Source organism: Urocitellus parryii, chromosome 1 (genome assembly GCF_045843805.1).
Source record: "Urocitellus parryii isolate mUroPar1 chromosome 1, mUroPar1.hap1, whole genome shotgun sequence".
Lineage (NCBI taxonomy): Eukaryota > Metazoa > Chordata > Mammalia > Rodentia > Sciuridae > Urocitellus > Urocitellus parryii.
The window spans coordinates 171,051,348-171,071,449 of record NC_135531.1 but is presented as its reverse complement, the minus strand read 5'-3'; the positions used below and the strand labels follow the sequence as shown (position 1 = coordinate 171,071,449).

Genomic DNA, 20,102 nt, shown 5'->3' with positions numbered 1-20,102 from the left:
TGAAAGCAAAGCAGCATGGGGCAAGGGGAGCTCAGCTTCCCTTCTACAGTCAAGTCTTTAAAAGACAAAACAGCAAGGAAAGTAAAGGCTTGGCTTCCTCTTCATAGCAAAGCTAAGGGCAAGGACAGGAACAATGAGACAAATTTAGCTTCCCAATGACAGCCATCTCAAGGCAATGCATGGCAAAATGCAGAAAGGCCAGGCTTGTTTTCCCCTCAGTAGCCAAGCCATAGCAATGCAAGAGAAGAAAGGTAAGGTGAGGAAGAAAAGCAAACAAGGGTTGGCTTTCCTGATACAGAAGGCAAGGTCAGGCCAGGCAAAGCCTGGCTTCCCTCATGACCAAGCCATGAAAGTTTGGGCCAGACCAGGGAAGATTTGGCTTTTCTTAGATAGCTCAATCACAGCAAGGGATATCAAAGGAAAAAGAAATAATAATGCAAGGAAAGACTGGTTTTCCCCTTCATAGCTAAACCATGGTCGGTCAATGAAGCAAGCCACCAATTCAAGTTAGGGCAAGCTTTGGCTTCCTCTGATGCACAAGCCATGACAAGGCTGGAAGGACAAGTCAAGGTCATGCTAGGCAAGGCCAAGCAAGTCTTAACTTCTCAGCAGCCATGCCACGAAGAGGCAAGGCAAGGCCAGATAAGGCAAGACCAGGCAAGAGTTAGTTTTCCTCCAATAATCAAATCTTGGCAAGAAAGTCAAGGGAAGACCAGACAATACAAGTATCAATTAAAAAAAAAAAAAACACACAAAACTGTGTCTCACAACTGATTCCTCAGCTGGGTCTGTCAGTGAGATCACCTAATATGGCTCATCAATATGGTCTCAGCTACCTTCAGCATGTGGTATTTGGGTAGCCAGACTTTTTTATGATGGCTTGGGGTATCTCAGGATATAAGGCAGAGGTGTGTCTATTGTGTCATTTGATTTATTCTTGGAAGTCACAAAGCTTCTTTAACACTGATGCAATTGGTCATGGTCCTGCCCATATTCAATACAGAAAACACACTACCTAATTCTTAGTGGGCAGGTAAGAAGTGGTCAAACAGACTGCTCACTCTGCCTAAAGTTGTTAAAACATCAAAAAGCCCTGTGACTCCAATCTTCATTACATTTTGATGTCTTAAACTATCACTATAATGTGTAAGTTCCTGTATATTCTAAAAGAACCAAGTTATGCATAATCCACTAACGGTCTTAAAATATCTTGGAATAAGATGCAAAATTTGAACTTTATGTATCTGCCAGAATACTTAGTTGCAGGACTTAAACATTTATTGAAGGGCATTAGGTAGCTTACAGATTTTTTAAAGGGGTCTGAGAATCTGGGTTGGAAACTATACGGTTGGGAGAAACCATAAAGTTATACTGCATATTGCTTAGGGAAGTTCCTGATGCCACTGATACTGAGCAGACATTGCCTCTCACCCAGCACAATGTTCCAGAACCTCTGGCTATTGCCATCTCTGAAATCTCATGTTCCATGCCTTTATTCTAGCCAAGGTGGATCTGTGCAGAACCTACTTCTGAATGTTATTTGCGTCCCAAGAGGTGTCATGCATATGTACTCAAATGGCTGATATTAGCCCTTTTTCTTTGTGTGAGATGCAGCCATGGGAAGAGAAACTGTGTCCCATGGTCCCAGGTGTGGAACACGTATGAAAACCTAAATACAGTATATGACATATAATTATGTGATATGTAATGGTTATAAGACTGTAAGCACATTAAAATAAATATAATGTTGATTAACAGCAACATGATAATATATAAGCTCTCAATGATAAGTTCAAACCTATTTTAATGCACCTGTATCAATTTCATTGAAATAGTCATAGAATTGAGTTCCTGGGAATTTAATGGGTTAAGTCTGAAAATCTACTCCAGGTCTGGAAGGGATGCATAAGGTTTTACTAGACAGAACAGAGCGGTAGAACATTCATTTAAAAGTCATTACAGAGAGGTGGAAGGCCAAGAGAGGTCAAGAGCAAGTATTCCAGCATATAGTAAAGGACTTTGCACTGAAATTATGCAGAATATGTGTATAGTGATGTTCAAGATAGGAGGTTAGTATAATTTTTTTCATTCACTAATGTACTTTTCACCCTTTACAAATCATATTTTCCATTTAACTATTTGAAGGTAGTGTGTGCCATGACCAATATACATGCATTACTGATTTTGTTACAAGAAACAATTCCAGGTACTCAAGAGACACTAGCATAAAGGTTCAGATAAACAGGCCTTAGTTCTAAGTAAGACTTTATAGGTTTTTAGTTTCAGTTTGGGTTGCAGGACCTGACCTTGGAACTACATGGAGGAATGCTTATCTTGCTCAATGTTCAGCAGGGAAATTCTAACATAGAATATTATGTTTGGGGACAAATTTCTGTCAGAACACTGTCAAGTGCAACTTTCTTGTTCCTTTGACAAGGAGTTATTGCCCTGTTGGTGCAAGGTCAGCCTACATGTCAGTTTCTAGACTCTCGATGTCTGGACATCCATAAGATGGTCTGTTGTGAATCACCTCTGGCATATCATGACTGTTATATGTAAATTGGCAAATACTCACTCTTAAAGCTATTTTTGCTGTGAAATAAAGCATATTTTGTTCTCTGAAACATTCTCTGGAGGGGTTTCTCCATGCCCTCAAGCTCCCACAGTAGATATCGGAAGGGCAGGCCCTTCAACATTCTGGTGCTCAAACATTGTATAATCAGGTGATTTTGCTTGAGGGATCCCTCGCCATAAGGAATCGCAAAGCTCAAAACATAAGCGGTCAGGGCAATGGGTAATTTACCTGGTTAACATAAACATGCTCATCTACTAATTACACAACAGCTTTTAAATGCCCAGGGTATAAAAGTAAACTATTAGGAATTAGAAACTTTTTGGCAAGAATTTTTAGCTACAAATCCATGGTTTCCTTTGGAAGGAATATTCAATACCGACGTCTGGCAACCAACTGGCTCTGAAAAAATGCTCCTCAGCAGCAGTAGCAAACACATAAACAAGCCTCAAACTACTTTTATGTTATTTTGCTAGCTGTTAGTGGCTCACTCCGGGTGGAGAAGAGATTGCAGCAGTGGCCCACTATTGTTTGGGAGAGACAGCTATTGCAAGAGAAGATCAGAAGGAAAATGGGGAAAGCTAACAAGAACAAAAGATAGTGAGCAAGAGGAGGGTAACACACATGTAGAAGAAAAGGGGGTATCTGATATGAGATGTTGAGATTTAAGTAGAAATGGAGAAAGAACAGGAGAAAGAATGTAGAAAGAGCAAGGAGTCTCCTCTTTTTTTCTTTTTCACAGATGTTGCAACAGTGCCATATAGAGGAGTTGACTCTTTCTGCATATATTAAATCAAGCTGTACCATGTCAGAGATGGCGATGTTAGGTTTAACATAAGGCATGAAAACCAGTCAATATTATATATTCCAGGCTTTGGTGCCTTTCTTCAAGGTACCAGACCTCATGATTATACATTATATGGATGACATTATTTTAGCCCACCCCTCTGCACAAGACCTAGACTCCATCTTCCAACAAGTCCAATTAACACTTAAAGAAATTGAATTAAATAGAGCTCCAGGAAATGTTCAAAAATTAGCCCATTTTCACTTTTTGTGAATCATTTATTAACTCTTGCAGAGATCTTAGTACAGGCTCTCAACATTTACATAAAATCTCTTTAAATGATTTACAAAAGGTTTTAGGAAACAGAAATTGGCTTACATTTCAACAGGTTCTTTGAAGGGCTCTACCTCCTCTGTTCCAATGTTTGGAGAGTGATCTATATTCTTTGTCTTTAAGAAGATTAACTCCTGAAGCTTACAAAGCCTTATAAGAGGTTAATAATCAGCTTGCTGATTTGCATCTTAGCCAATGGGATCCTGACAAGAACATTATTACTATAGTTTATACACCTCACCTATTCCCACTGGTCTTCTTTTCCAGGAATAAAGTAGCCATTTAGAATCAGTGCATCTTTCTGCTGCTTTTTCTTTCAAAATTACCCCCAAATTAGTATGTTTTGTCTAATGGTATTACAACTACACACTAGGACTCTTCAATTATTTCGTCTAAAACCTGATAAATTTGTCTTGCCATTAATTAAACAGGAAGTAAACCTCCATTTGAAAAATAATATCCTGTTTCAACATTCAATTATGACTTTTTCGTTGGTTAATCATTTACTCGTTGCAAACCTATTCAAGATTTATTTGATAAAACAGTTTATTTTTTAAAGATAATTTGTGATAAACAAATTCCTGGAGCTGACCTTATCAGTACTGATGCCAGTTATTCTGGTGGCCTATTAATTCTTATTTATAATCTTACCAGGGATGAATACAAAACCTGAACTTACAAGGAGCTACCTGCCTCACCCCAATTATTAGCGTTACAAGCAACCACTTGGGTCATTGAAGCTAAGTCACTATATATACATCTTTACTGATAGTGTTTATTGTGCCTAACTTATAGCCAGGTTTCCTTGTTCCTTTATTAAAGGGAAAGCAAAATCAGCTTTGGATATACTCCTTCTTTCTTCTCAAAGAGTGCTCCAAAAATATACTAACTCACTGTTCATCACTCATATCAGAGCTCTTATGTTGAACCCAGAATGCAAAGCAAAGCCCACTGACGCTAATTCTAAACCAAATTAAAACAAGCTTATATTGAGTTCACAAGAGAGCTGATCAGTGAATTGCCTCACCCAAGAGTAGGGCCAGAGGACAGTGCCTGGTCTAAGTGCAGGGAAGTTTTTATAACATAAAAAGTTACAAAGATAGATGTCTAGGCAGCTTACAGCTGACAGGGTCCTGGGAAGCATAATGCAAAGGCAGATAGCAGGTTAATAATCCACATGTCTTAACATCTCAAGGTAGGGAGTAAACTCAGATTCCACCATCAGAATTAATGAGGAACAGCTGAGATTTTTAGGAAGGATTGTTATCTGGTGAGGGAGAGCCAGGCATAAGTAAGTTCAAAGCTTGGGAAGGAGTTCCAAGCAAGTTTAAAACACCAAAGTGTGATCAGGCCAAATAGAAATATTAGTATTTTACATTAAAACAGAAATGAACTTTTCATGACCTTGTGACAGATGGCTCCCAGTCTTAAGATGGAATTAGGCTGGATTCATCACATACTGTTTTACCTGGATTTATCTCAAAGTTTAATAATTTAACAGATCAAGCCATGTGAAGTGAATATGGCACTGATTGGGAATCTGCAAGAGTTACATGCTTAATTCCATCATTCATTCCACTCCCTTAAACAGTTTTTTTCTACACTCAGTATCCTACAAACTAAACAGATAGTGAAAACTTGTAAAAGTTATGCTTCTTTTTTGGGGGGGTGGGGTGTCTTACAACCTCAAGGAGTCATTTCATGGAGTTTAAAGGCATTGTCTTTATGGAAGATTGTTGTCATACTCATACCCTTGCTTGGTAAATTAAACTATTTATATGTCACAATTGACACATCTTCTGGACTACTTACAGCTACTCCTATGGTTGGGGAAAAAACTAATCATGTCATTCAACATATGCTCAAAAGCATTGTGACAAAATGTTTTTCACATAATGTAACAGCACACAATGGTTCAGCTTATACTTTCAAAATGTTTGCTGTATTCTGTGAGCAATAGAACATTAAATATTTTCCAAGAATTCCTTTTAACCCCCAAGCACAAGCCATTTTTCAGACAGCCCATCAAAGTTTTATGGCTCAAAACACAAAAATTAGAGATAGAATCCCTTGCTAACTGATGCAATTCCTCATATGTTAACCAATATGGCTTTATTTAACTAATGTTTTTTGAAATTTGATGATGTTAACCATAACCCAATACAGAAATATTAGGAGCCATTAACAAGTCCCTCAAGTTACTATAAGTAGTCTGGAAATATCCTCAAAAACAACAATGGCAACCACCAGCCCCTTTATTGACCCTAGTGAAAGCTTTTGCTTGTGTTTTTCCAGAATATGTAGACCAATATGGATCCCAGCAAGACTTGTGCAACACTTGATGGCTGATTCCCCAGATGCAGAAACTGACTCTCAAGATGAGAAAGCATCATCAATGACAATAAACCACAATATCCAAAAACCTGTGGTGATGTCAAAGTGTTGGTCAAACAATCTGAACAGATGGGATAAACTCACATCAAAATGTCTCCCAGCCTTCTATATTCTTAATTTATTCTTTAACTACTTTAATCATCAATAGTACACAGACTATTTCTTTGTGGATCTTCATGGCTAACTCTTGGATGTTTTTCCTCATGATTTTTTACCAGCCTTTCTGAGTTGGCTAGGCTCTTTTCAAGATGATATATTTTGTCTTCATTATCTGATGTTCTGGCTTCTACTTGTTCTACTCTGTTAGTGATACTCTCAATTGAGTTTTTAATTTGGTTTATCATTTGCTTCATTTCTAGAATTATTGTTTGAATTTTTTTATAATCTCTATCTCCTGATAAAGATGCTTAACTTCTTCTTTTATCTGTTTATGTAATTCATTTTCAATGTGTTCTTTCACTGTTTGAATTTGCTGTCTCATATCCTCTTTAAGTTTCCATTCCATCTGTCTAAGGTGTTCCTTGAGTTCTTTATATGACCATTTTTTTGATGACTCTAGGTTCTCCTGAATATTTAGGCTGTCCTGCATTGTTTGTACTCCTTTTCTTCCTTGCTCTTTGATGCTGCTCATGTTACTTCTTGTTCTGTTTGACTGCTGAGTTACTGTTTACTCCTATAAATTTATTTGATGCTTGGGAGGAAAGGTATTAGAAGGGAAGGGAAGAAGTCACTAAAGAGAATGAGAGTAAGCAGGTAGAATTCAAGGAAGGGGGAATAAGAAAATTGAAAAGAAATGAAAAGACAAAAGAAGAAAAAAAATAGGAAATAAAAAAAGAAAAAAAATTTAAATAATAATAATAAAAAATTAAAATTAAAATTAGAAAAAAAAGCTTTTAAAAAATTAAAAAACAACAAGAAAGAAACATGAAAATAAAAAAAAAATAAAAAAAAAAACCTAATAAATGCAGTCTTAGAGTTTGATTAACTTCTCTTCCAGTAGGTGGAGCTGTGCCCACCAGGCCAAGCTTCTCCTGTCAATACTTGGGAAACAATCACTGTGCAGCAGTTCCTCCTCCCAGACTGGGCCAGTCTCCAATCCTGAGTGCCTAGGGCCTCCTCTTGTGTCTAGTCACTTCCCCACTTCTCCTCTAGCCAGGCCCCTCTCACCAGTGATGCTCACCACAATACTGGCTACACGCCAGGTCTGCTGCTCCCGGGAGCCCTGTTTTCATGAACGACTGGGCACACTGTCCCTGTTTGCCATTCCCTCAGACCCTAAGTTTGTAGAGCTTGGGGCTGAGAATCCTCAGCAAATTTTACTTGCCCTCCAGTAGCCACGCCCCTGGTAGCTGGTGCAAGAGACCACAGTTGTCAGCACTGGTGGGAGCGGTAGCTGGGAGTTCCGCGCCGCGGATCCCGAGCCACTTCTGATTCCCTCGGTCTGGCTATCGCACTCACTGGAGAGCTGGGAGGGGCCCTTAAGGATTCCCTGATGTGTGGAGAGGGAAGGCTAGGGAATTACACACCTGTCGCCGCTGGTTTCAATGAGGTTATCTCCTCCGCCGCAGTCTGGTGACGTCAGTTCTCTGCCATGGTGGTATCTCTTGCAAATGGCGACAGTTCATTTCCCTTTGCTGGGTGACCAATGCAACGGGTGGGTCCTTACTGTCTCTCCCAAGCCCCGTTTCAAACCTGTGGCCACTACCTATGAAGACTCGGTTGGCATTTACCTCCGTAGGATCAGAAGGGCTGACCAGTTGTTTCAGCCGGATGGATTAGTGCTGAGTCACAGCTGTTTGTCTGTGGGCTCAGTGTGTGTTCTGAGAGGCCCAGACGGTTCGCCCCAGATCCATGTCAGCTCAGCATTGCCTAGTGATCCTGAGCAAACAGAATTTAGACTGATTACAACTCCTATGCCCACACAGATGAAGAGGTCAGAGACTTGATCTCTCCTCGCCTGCCGGAATATTGGATTTCTTCCCAAGAGAACTGCAAGTTTGAGGTCAATCTCAGCAAACTAGCAAGGCACTAATCAATTTAGGGAGACCCCATCTCAAAAAAAAAAAAGGTGGGGGATGTAGCTCAATGGTAAAGTGCCCTGGGGTTTAATCCTCAGTAAAGAAAAATTAATTAATTAATTAATTAATTAAATTTAATTTCTCAGAGGATAGCACAGACATGAGAATAGCTCTTAATGACTTGGTAATAACAGATTTCAAATACAAGTTTTAAGTGTCTTACTTGTGTACACATACACACAAACACACACAAACACAAATAGTTCCCAAATCCTCAGAAAACAAAGAAATATTAGCTTATCTATCTTACCTAATAAGATTAATAACATTTATTCTCCATTATTTCTTTTTTATAGTTGTAGATGGACAGAATGCCTTTATTTTATTTGTTTATTATTATGTGGTTCTGAGGATCAAACCCACTGCCTCGTGCATGCTAGGCAAGCACTTTGCTGCTGAGCTACAGCCCCAGTCCTATTCTCCATTATTTCTACTTCCACAATTTGTACTATCAGAATGGGAGCCCTAAGGAATTATCAAATGTAATTTTTCTAGTCTCTGTGAACCTTTGAAGCCACAAGCCATTTAAATATAATCTTGACATTTGAAGAACCATCAATAGCCATCTCTTCCCTATGGAGATTGACCTTATTATCTAAAATGTTCATGGCAATGTCAATTTATTTTTTTTAACATTAATTTGAGTACTAAATACAACAAATTAAAAAAGAGGTGATACATGAAAAAGCTAGCACTGAAATTTACAGAGTCATCCAGAGAGCCACAGAAAGCTGAGCATAGAAACACATTCACTGCAGGCAAGTGTACTGCCCCTCCCCACAGAGCACCTGCACATGTGACTCTTTAGCAAGAATGCTCAGTGTCAGAGGGGGCACCCCCTTAGGTTCCAGGGAATGCAATACCAATGGAAAACAAAGAATAAAACTGTTAACAACATTAATATTATGCAATTAAAACTAAGGAAACAGGAAAGGCAGCAAAGCCGTCTGCTCCTCTCATGGCAAAGTTTTCAGAAGCCACATTTCCTCCAGGTAAGAGTGACATCCAGTGACTTACTTTTTAATTGTACTTCAGTGACTGAGTGTGGAATTATCTGGTAATTCATTTCTATAAGCAAATTAATTAGTCTAGTTATTTTTAAATCTCTTAGCAAAATAACAATGTTTTCTTGCAGGACTTAATGATTAGGTTTTATGTAAATGTCCCATTTTAATTAATTTGTGGAGGTGGTTACACAAAGCTAAATTAAAACTGTGTCTGAAATGCAGGTCGGTATTTGCATGTTCATCTGTTTCAGGGACTCACATACACTATGGTCTTAAATGAGTGAAATGAAACCAGTAAGCCATTTGGCACAGAGGGATGAATGATGGAAGAGTAACTTTGCAATGCCTTTCCCTTCAGGCTAAACTTTCCCATGATGACAAAACTTAATCTGAATACATGGCAGCAATGTGACTTTCTTGAAAATCACATTAATTTGTCCTCCTGCCCACAATGTGCTTTTTTTTTTTTGAGTGGGGGATGGTACTAGGGATTGAATTTACGGATACTCAACCTTTGGGCCATATCCCCAGCCCTATTTTGTATTTTATTTAGAGACAGTGTCTCCCTGAGTTGCTAAGTGCTTCACTGTTGCTAAGGCTGGCTTTGAATTCATGATCCTCCTGACTCAGCCTCCTGAGCCCCTAGGATTACAGGAGTGCACCACCAGGCCCAGCCACAACTAATTAAAAAAACTTAATGAGGAATGGAGAGAGTGAAAGACATGAGGAATATTTTAAAAATTCCCGAAGAAAAGAAAAGGCCTGTGATCCAGATTTTTAAACCATTTTTTTTTAAATTGTCAGATTAAAATGCCTTGAGGTCTGCTGGAAGCATTTGGCTACCATATCATAGGGTTAATGCAGAGCAGAGCAATCAACATGACTACCCTGAACCCACAAAAATCAGAAATAGAACAAATCACAAAATACAAGCATTTGAACATTTAAAACAACCTGAATGACAAACCATTTTCAACTAAGCAAAAGCCCTCAAGGGAGAGGAGCTGGAAGTCTCCCAGAAAAATGCCCAAAAATCCTGATTTATTCTTGTACCTGATTCTGTGCCTGCCAGTGCAGTGCCAGAGTTCTCTGGTCCACTCTACTCTGCAGAGTAGCAACTGCAAGGATCTACACTATGCAGGACAGAGCCAGTTCAACCTCTATTACTTTTTCTTACATAGTTCCTATGAAACACATTTGTAATGAAATGGCATAAGTTGCAAATTCCTATTATGTGCACTCACCTCATCTCACCTGTCAATATTCTAGCGCTAATCTGAGGTTTCACTAGAACTTGCACTTACTCAAAGAATATACAAAACAGCAGCCTACATTTAGATTCACAAAAGTCAAAACATGCTTCTTATACTTTAGATGCAACAAGAGGAAAAACAATTTTAGTGGTGGGAAATGGAGATACTTTTAAAGCTGCATTTTCAGAAACAGACCAATGATTACATTTGTCAATATTTATTAACAATAACAACCCAATTTCTAAGTTTTCAATGTAAGTTTAAAATATCTGCTGTACTTACAAGTACCCCCCACCACTACTGTGCTGCAGGTCTGCAATTTCAAAAGAGTGAGCATCCTGAGCAACGTTCCAGGAACAGGGTTCATGTCACATTATCTGAGGTTCCTCCATCCCATATTCAATATCTCACTCAATGCAGAGCTCTCTTGGCACACATCCTCCCGCCTTTTCTCTCCTCTCTGATGTGGGGCGAAGGTGGAACTTGCAGACACATCCACTCATCTGCCATTTTGCACTCCTTGCCCCACACACCTGCAGAGCCCCACGTCCAGGCTGCTCTGGTGGTAATACAGGGAAGTGCAGGCAAGGACAGTAAATCTTAAACCTGGCTGGCTACTAGCAATGCTAGGGAGGGAGAGGTACACACCCACTTTTCTGGCTAGTTTATCCTATGTTTCCCACTCTCAAGAGAATAACATTTCCATATATTTCAGTCTAAAGAGGCCAAGTATGATGAGTGATGCTTGCTCATTAACTGGAAATAACTGACATTTATAGAATACTTCATCCAACAATAGCACAACTGACATTCTTCTCAAGCTCACATAGAACTCCAACCAAGATGGATCGCATGCTAGGATATAAAACACAACTGAACAAATTAAAAGAATAATGATCACACAAAACACATCCTTGGACAACAACAGAGTAAAGTAGAAAACTATATCAGAATAATACACCAAAATTCCCAAAATATTGAAGATCAAACCATAGACTTCAAAATAACACATAAGCCAAAGTCTCAAGAGAAATTAGAAAGCATTTTGAAAATTAAAACTTTTGGTCAAAATTTGAGGGATGTAGAGAAAACAGTAATTAGAAGTAAGAGTTTAGCACTGGAAAAAATATAACACTAATAATTTAAGCATCCACCTTAAGAAAATAGAGAAAGAGCCTAAATAAAGCAGGAAAAAAAAGAAACAAAAATTAGAACAAGAATCAGTGAAAATTTTAAAGGGAAAGCAATATCAAAAGGTCAACAAAATTAAAAGTTCATTTTTTGAAAAGACCAATAAAATTGATAAAACCCAAGCCAAGGTAACTGAAAGAGAAGGGAAAACAGCAAAGAGAGAAGAAAAAAAAAGGTAGAGGAGAAGGAAAGATAAGAGGAGAGGAAACAGACATAAAATATTTTAAAACTACTAATGTCAGAAATAAAAGAAGTTTATCACCACTGATGTCATGGACATTTAAAAGTTATCAAAAATATTATGAAAATTATGTATGCTTATGAATTTTAAAATGCACTGATTCCTTGAAAGACACAAAATACCAAAATGCAGTGTCTTCATATATTCATGAAGCTATGTGACAGAAAAACACAAACAGGGTGGATTGATGTTATTTTGAATTGACCAGAAACTTATTTCTCATCTTACTGGAGGATGAGTGGGTTCAAAATCAATGCAAGCCATCAGCAGTTTCAGTGTCTGATGAGGATCCACTTCCTGCAATATGGATGAATGTGTTCTCACATGGCAGAAGGGGTGAGGATCCCTGTGGCTTCCCTTATCAATGCACTAATCCCACTCATGAGGTTCCACCCTCAGAAATTAACTGCCTTTCAAAGTCCCTACCTCCTAATATCATCACATAAGAGACAATGTTTCAACTAATATATCTTAAAGGGATACTAACTCAGTCTACAGCATTCACAAAAGCAGAAATAGATAATGTTAAGTAAGTTTGGTTTATATCTAAAAAAAAAGGGTGAATAATCAACAGCCTTCCAATGAAAAAAACACCAGGTGCAGATAACTTCACTGTTAAATTATACCAAAAATTTAAGGAAGGAATGATGACAATGACTTATAATCTCTTCCAGAAAATGGAAGAACATAGAACATTTCCCAAATTATTCCATGGGGCTAAATACCAAAACAAGATAAAGGCAAAATTAGAAAAAAATACATGCTGACCAATATCTTTCAGGAACATAAGATTTTTTTTTTAAATCCTCAAAAAAAGTATTGGCAAACAGATTCTAGCAATACATAATAACAATTCTACACCAAGACCAAGTGACATTTACTCCAGGTGTGCAAGACTAGCTTAACATTCAAAATATAGTTAAAGTAATTAACTCATCAATCACACTAAAGAAGAAAAATCATTTGATCACATAAAAAGGTCCAGAAAATGCATCTGACAGACTTCAATGCTCATTCATGACTAAACTTTCAGGAAACTAGGAATACAATGGAAATTCCTTAATTAGATTTAAAAATCTATCAAAAAAAAAATAAGAAACCCAACAGCAATGTAATACATGATGTGAACAGCTGAATGATTGCTCCTAAGATCAGGAGGATGGCATGAATACCCCATTTTACTGTTCCTGGATTCTTAGCTAATGCAGTAAAACAACAAAAATTAAAAAAAATGTATACAAATTTGGAATAAAGAAATTAAATGCTTTTATTCACAGATGACTTGATTTTTTATGTAGAAAATCTCAAAGATTCAACCAGAAAAACTTCTATAATTAAGAAATGGTTATACAATGTTCCATGATATAAAGTTACTATACAAAGTCAACTACTTTCCTATATACCTTCAATGAACAATGGGAATTTGAAATTAAAAACACAATACTATTTGCATTAGTATCAAGAAAATGAATACTTTGATATAATCTGGTAAAATATGGTCAGAGTCTATATGAGTAAAATTTAAAAATTCAACTGAAAAAAATCAAAGAAGATTTAAACAAATTAAAAGATGTTTCATGCTCATAGATGAGAAAAACCAATGCTGTCAAGAGGTCATTTCTCTTCAAAATGATCTATACATTTAATACAATTCAGTGAAAACACCAAAAAATTTATTTTGTGGAAGTTAACAAACTTATTCTAAAGTTCTTATAGAAAGGCTTAAGACCCATATAGTCAACAATATTGGAGAAGAAGACAACACTTATATGACTTGCAAATTGATCCATGGAACAAAACAGAGAATCCAGAAATGAAAGCACATAAACACAGTTAACTGTTCTTTTACAAAAAAGCAAAGGCAATTCAATACAGGAAAGATAATTTCTCCACACCAAGTAAAATCTTTGTATATTTTATGTTGAAAATAGAGGAAGAGGAAAAGGAGAGATAAAAAAGCAGCAGCAGCGGGAAACAAAAGAAAAAAAATTAATCAAGATATGATCTGTGCTATTCAGTTTTTCATTGCTGATACTAAAGTACCTGACACAAATTGGAAGAGGAAAGATTAATTTTGGCTCACAGTTTCAGAGGTTGAAGTCCTTGGCTGGATGGTTCCATTTCTTGGGCCTGAGGTGATGCAGAATATTATGGTGGAAGCATTTAGTGGAAAAAAAAAAAAAAGCTTTTTCAGTTCAGGGCAGCCAGGGAGCAGAGAAAGAGAATCAAAGAAACAGGCAATGGAGAAGATAATCTCCAGGTTAGTTCACAAGTGACCTACTAGTTCCAACTAGGTTCTGCCTCCCAGAAGTCTATCCAGCTATCAATAAATTAATCCTTTGATGAGGTTAGAGAACTTAGGATCCAATAATTTCCTAAAATCCCCATCTGTGCAACTTGATGCACTGGGGACCATGCTTTCAGCACATGAGCCCTTTGAGATCCAAAACCATAACACTAGATCCAAACCATAACACTAAAACAATCCTTACTCCTTTCAATAAATATTTATTCAACCTGCATCTTAGATGTAATTTTTATTAACATTATTAACATTATTTTAAATTGGGAACTCATAATTATAAATATTTATGGGGTAACATGATTTTTTATGTATGTATACAATATGGAATTATTAAGAGGTCAAGCTTATTAACATATCTATCTAGTCATTCAATGATCTGATATTTTTCTGGTAAAACATGTTAAACTTACTTTTAGTTATTTTGAAATATATAATAAGGTTCTCATTAAATTTTTCTGCATATGTTATCCAGTTTTCTCAAAACCACTTGTAAAAAGGCTGTCTTTTCTCCAATGTATGTTTCTGATATCTTGTCAAGGATCAGATGACTGTACATGTAGGGATTTATCTCTGTGTCTTCTATGGTATTCCACTGAGGACATGTCTGTTTTGTTGCCAGTGTCTTTTTTTTTTTTTTTTTTTTTTTTTTTTTTTTTTTGCCAGTGTCTTGTAACAATCATTTTACTCTCTACTTCCATGAGTTAAACTTCAAAACCCAAATTTTAATATAAGACATTTATAAAATAACATCACAAAGTGTCTAGGTGACCTTGAATTTGACAGTGGATATTAAAATTCAATAGCAAAATATAATTCATGAAAAAAAATACTAGTAAATTGTAAGTTTGATAAAATGAAAACCTTTAAGAACCTGGAAGGCTGAGGTGGTAGGAATATATGAGTCCAGTAGTTTAAAACAAGCCTAGGCAATATAGTGAGATACCATCACAAATAATGCATGAACCAATCAATCAATCAATCAATAACTACTACTCTGGAAAAAAATTTTGAAAGAATAAAGAAACAAATCATAGACTGGGAAAATATATTTACACAACAAATATCTTCTTAAAACTTGCATCCAAAGTATAAAAGTAACTCCAAAAATACAATAATAAGGAAAAAACACAATTAGTAAATAGATTTTTTTAAAAAACCTGAAAACCCATTTTACCAAAGGAAATCTACACATGGAACAAAAGCTTATTGAAAACTATATAATACTATGTGTCATTAGGGATTTTCAACATGACACTACTATGCCACAATTGAAGTGGCTATTTTTTTTTGAAAAATGACAATGTCAAATACAAGTGAGAATATGAAGTAAAAGGAACTTTCATGGGTGTTGGTCAGAATGAAAAGTGGTACATTCACTTTGGAAGACCACTCTGAAGTTTCTTGCAAAGACATAGTTTTACTTTATAATCCAGCAATTTCATGCCTAAGTATTTGTCTTAATGAGTCAAAAATTTATGTTCAACAAAAGCCTGCACATGAATATTTATGGAAGATTTGTTGATAATCACAAAATGGGAAGCAACCCAGATGTCTTTGTCCTGGTTAATAGATGAACACACAGTACTTCATGCATACAACAGAATATTACTCAGCAATAAAAATAAATGAGGTATGAATCCATAAAAAGACATGGAGGTATTATAAATGTATACTAGTAAATGAAAGATGGTAGTCTAAAAATGCTATATACTAGAAAATTTAAACTATACAACATTTTGGAAAAGGTAAATTCATACAGAGATTTAGAAAACTCAATAGTTACCAGGAGTTTAGGAGGAAAGAGGGGAAGGATAAATAGATGAATGGCAGGGGATTTTAGGGTGGTGAATGCATTCTATCATTATGCTTTCTATCAGAAGCCGCAAAACTGCATAACTCAGAGTGAAACAATGTAAGTTATGGAATAGAGCTAATAATGTAGTGCCAATTTGGGGTCATTAATTGCAGCAAATGTGTCCCACTAATGCAAGATGAAAATCACAGGGGAAAGTATGTGATGTAATAGAGAGGTAGGTATGGTGTGGATACATGTTACTGCATGTATTATCTGACAATTAGTTTGTATTGATAAAATTTCCACCTTAACAGCAGAAAATAAAAACAAACAAGAAATTAATGAAGTCAGAGAAAAAAGAACCATCAGCACAGAAATCAATTAAGTAAAACACTTCTAAAATCTGTAAAAACAAAAGCTGTCTCTAGAACAAATAAAATAACCTTGATAAATCTTTAGAAGAATGATAAGTAAATTTAATAATAGACACAAATTACCAATATTAGGAATGTGAGACATTATATCACTAAATATTCTATGGATATTAAATGAAAAGTCAACTTGTCCTGTTGGCACATTCTTGTAATCCCCATGGCTCAGGAGATTGAGACAGAAGAATTGCAAGTTTGAGGCCAGCCTCAACAACTTAATAAAACCCTAAGCAACTTAGTGAGACCCTGTTTCAAAATAAAAAAAAAATGAAAAGAGATAGGGATGTGGGTTCGCTGGTTAAGCACTTCTGGGTTCAATATCAAGTGTAAAGGAACACCTGTGGAGGAATACCTGTAAGGAGGTGCACAAAGAACAGACACAGACACACAAGTACAAGCAAACAGGAGGAGTGGAGAGGAGCAAAATGAAGTGATGATGAAGAAGTACAGAAGTGAAATGACCACTCTTCCCTGCCTGGGAGTTTATAACTCAAAGAATATATACTTCCTGTTACTATGACTATATTCTAATTAGTATTTCTTTAACCCAAGTGCTAGCTAACTGAGGTAAGATCCCCTTAATACAAAAACAGAGTAATTTCTCTCCAAGGACATTGTTAAGGAGACCAGATAGTGACTGCTTAGTTGTCTAATTACCTCACAGGGAGGAGGCTGGGTATGCCAATTGTGGGAATCAGGGCACCAGTTAACACCCCTGGGAATTTGCTCACCAGGGGAAATGCTTCCATGTCTATTTCCATGGACAGAATATCTACAAACAAGCACTCAACCATATTCTCCTCAAAAAAAGAATCAGAAAATATTATGAATTACTTTATGCCAATAAATTTGACAACTATTATAATATGAATAAATTCTTACAAAGTTCAAAATAAACCAAAATTTACTCAAGAAGAAATAGATTTGGTCAATTGTCTTGTATCTATAAAAGAAATAGAAATTTTAGTTAAAAACCCTTGTACCAATACAATCCAATCTCAAGTGGCAACAATATTGAATTCCAATTACAAAAGGAAGAAGTAATAAAATTTTACACAAAACTATAAAGAAAGATGAAGTGCTTTTCAACTCACTTAATGGGTCCAGGATTATTTTCATGAAAAAAAAAAACCAGGAATGAGCATTGCAAGAGAATATTATTATAAACTAAGATCACTAATTCCCTAATGATTCCCCCCAACACTCCCACCCCAACCCCCCACACAATGATCTTGGATGCAAAAATTCTAACCAAAACTTGGCAAAGAAAATTCAACAATATACGAAATAGGTTAATATATCATACCAAAGTTTTTCATAGAGATGCAAAGTTGATTTAACATTCCAAAATTGATCAATGCAATTCCATATCAATGATATAAAATGACATATATATGTAATATGCATATACATATACACATATATATTCGTAAAATCAATAAGTGTAGAAAAGTATTTCCTAGTAACCCAATATCAACTTCTGTTTAAAATTTTAGCAAACTAGGAATAGAAAGTAAGTGCCTCAATCTGACACAGGGAATCTATTAAAAACTTATCAGAAACACAATACTTAATGACAATAGACTGAATACTTAACCAAATCCTCAGAAACAAATGGGGTTTTGTACATATCATTTCTTTCTGTTTGCTACTAAAGAGTCTGTCGATGTACTCAGTTAAGGGGGGAAAAACACTAAAAATCATACTAATGAAAAATTAAAAAAATAAATTAACTTTATTTGCAGAAAACATGAACATTTATAGTAAAAATCACTGAATCTTTTAAAAATGTCTGGAAGTAATAGTAAAATTGCAGGATTCAAGATCAACCTACAAATAAAAATCAATTGTATATATGGTAGAAGTGAATGCTCATAAATAGAGATTTTAAAAAAAGATACCATTTTGTTATGGGTCTATAGCTCGGAAAACACTCTCAACTGAATTTTTTCCAAATTGGAGAGTCTTTATTTAGCTAGCTGGTGACTGCTCCCTGATGGACCCAAACTGTTTCTGCCAGGAACAGTACAGGGTGCAAGTTCTATGGGGTTTATAAGGGGAAAAACAACATCCTGGAAAATGTAGATGCAAGCAAGCAAGGAGGACACAGAAGCTAAAGTTAACAATCAGCCACCCAATGCATATAACCACATCCTTGTTCCAAACACATGCAGTACAAAAATAAACAACTTTTATAAGAAATAAGTTATATAACTAGGGTTACATTTTGGAAGTTCCAAATGGAGTCACTTAGGCAAGGTTTTGTTTTGTTTTGTTTTGTTTTTAAGTTGTCAATAGACTTTATTTATATGGGGTGCTGAGAATTGAACCCAGTGTCTTACAAATGCTAGGTAAGCGCTGTACCACTTAGCCACAACTCCAGCCAAAGGCTAAATTCTTTTAAGTACAGTCAGGATAACTTAACATTATTTATCCTATTATCTAATCTTGTCTTATCTATTAATATCCTCCATTTTATAGGGTGCTTATTGGGCTGATCCATAATCTAAGTTGGGCTATAACAATTAAAGAAAGCATAAAAAATGTAATGTGTGTAGGAATAAATTTTACAAACCTCAATCAAGGAAGCAGGGCTAGTGGGACTCAGTGCGCAGTTGCGGGTGCGCCTACTGATGAGGTCCCCTTGGAGCTTCTCTTAGAGGTGCCTGGGCTGCAGGGAGTATCTGGGAAGAATGGAAGAACTTGACCAAGTCCCAGAGCTGGACGTGGCTGCTGGTCCTCTGCTTCCTGTTTGGATGCAATGTCCTTCTGATCCTCCTTCTGACCTTGTCCTCCTTCATGTCCAGAGTGCTGCAGAATGATGCAGAGCCAGAGCTGCAGATGAGGGCAGAGATCCAGGATATGAAGCAATTGTTCTCCATGGTCAAAAAGATGGATGAGTTTGCCAGATATGCCAGGCTGGAATGGAAGATCAACAAGATGGTGGACCAGCTCAAGACTTATGTGAAAGCACGGACTGCTCAACTAGCCAAGATAAAATGATTTTTTAAAAAATTTTTTTAATGATTTTTTTTAAAGAGAGAGACAGAGAGAGAGACAGAGAGAGAATTTTAATATTTATTTTTTAGTTTTCGGCGGGCACAACATCTTTGTTTGTATGTGGTGCTGAGGATTGAACCCGGGCCGCACGCATGCCAGGCGAGCACGCTACTGCTTGAGCCACATCCCCATCCCGATAAAGTGATTTTTAAGTGTTGCTTTCTGTACATTGCAAGCTACCTTGATGATGTCACTCATTTGGAAGTAGTATTCTGCCCATGTGACTGTTGTGCTGAGGAAATGGATAACACCACTAGACCTCCTTGTAGCCTTCCCTGCTAGAACAGCAGGTGGTGTTGGAATTATTAGTTGGATTTTAGTCTGTAACAAGTTGTGGTGACCCCTTGTACTTTACCCTTTCAGTCGAAAAGAAAGATGAATACCACTGTGGGATTTTGTTGTTGTTGTTAAACTGGGGGTTGAACTCAAAGGTTCTTTACCACCTAACCCCAGCCACAGTCCTTTTTATTTTTAATTTTGAGACAGGTTCTTGGTAAGTTGCCCAGCCTGACCTCAAGCTTACCATCCTCATACCTCTTCCTCTTGAGTTTTTGAGTTACACTTGTGCCCCACCGCACCTATCCCAGCTATTATGACTTCTAAAATGATTCTCTTATTAGGTTAAAAGTCTGATTGCTGCTTAAAAAGACAAAAC

General features: G+C 36.6%; 1 pseudogene; it reads left to right on the top strand.

The window, feature by feature from the left end:
• Window positions 1-19,826, top strand: part of LOC144250021 (guided entry of tail-anchored proteins factor 1 pseudogene) — a 142,535-nt pseudogene extending 122,709 nt beyond the window's left edge.
• Window positions 19,827-20,102: the final 276 nt, after the last annotated feature.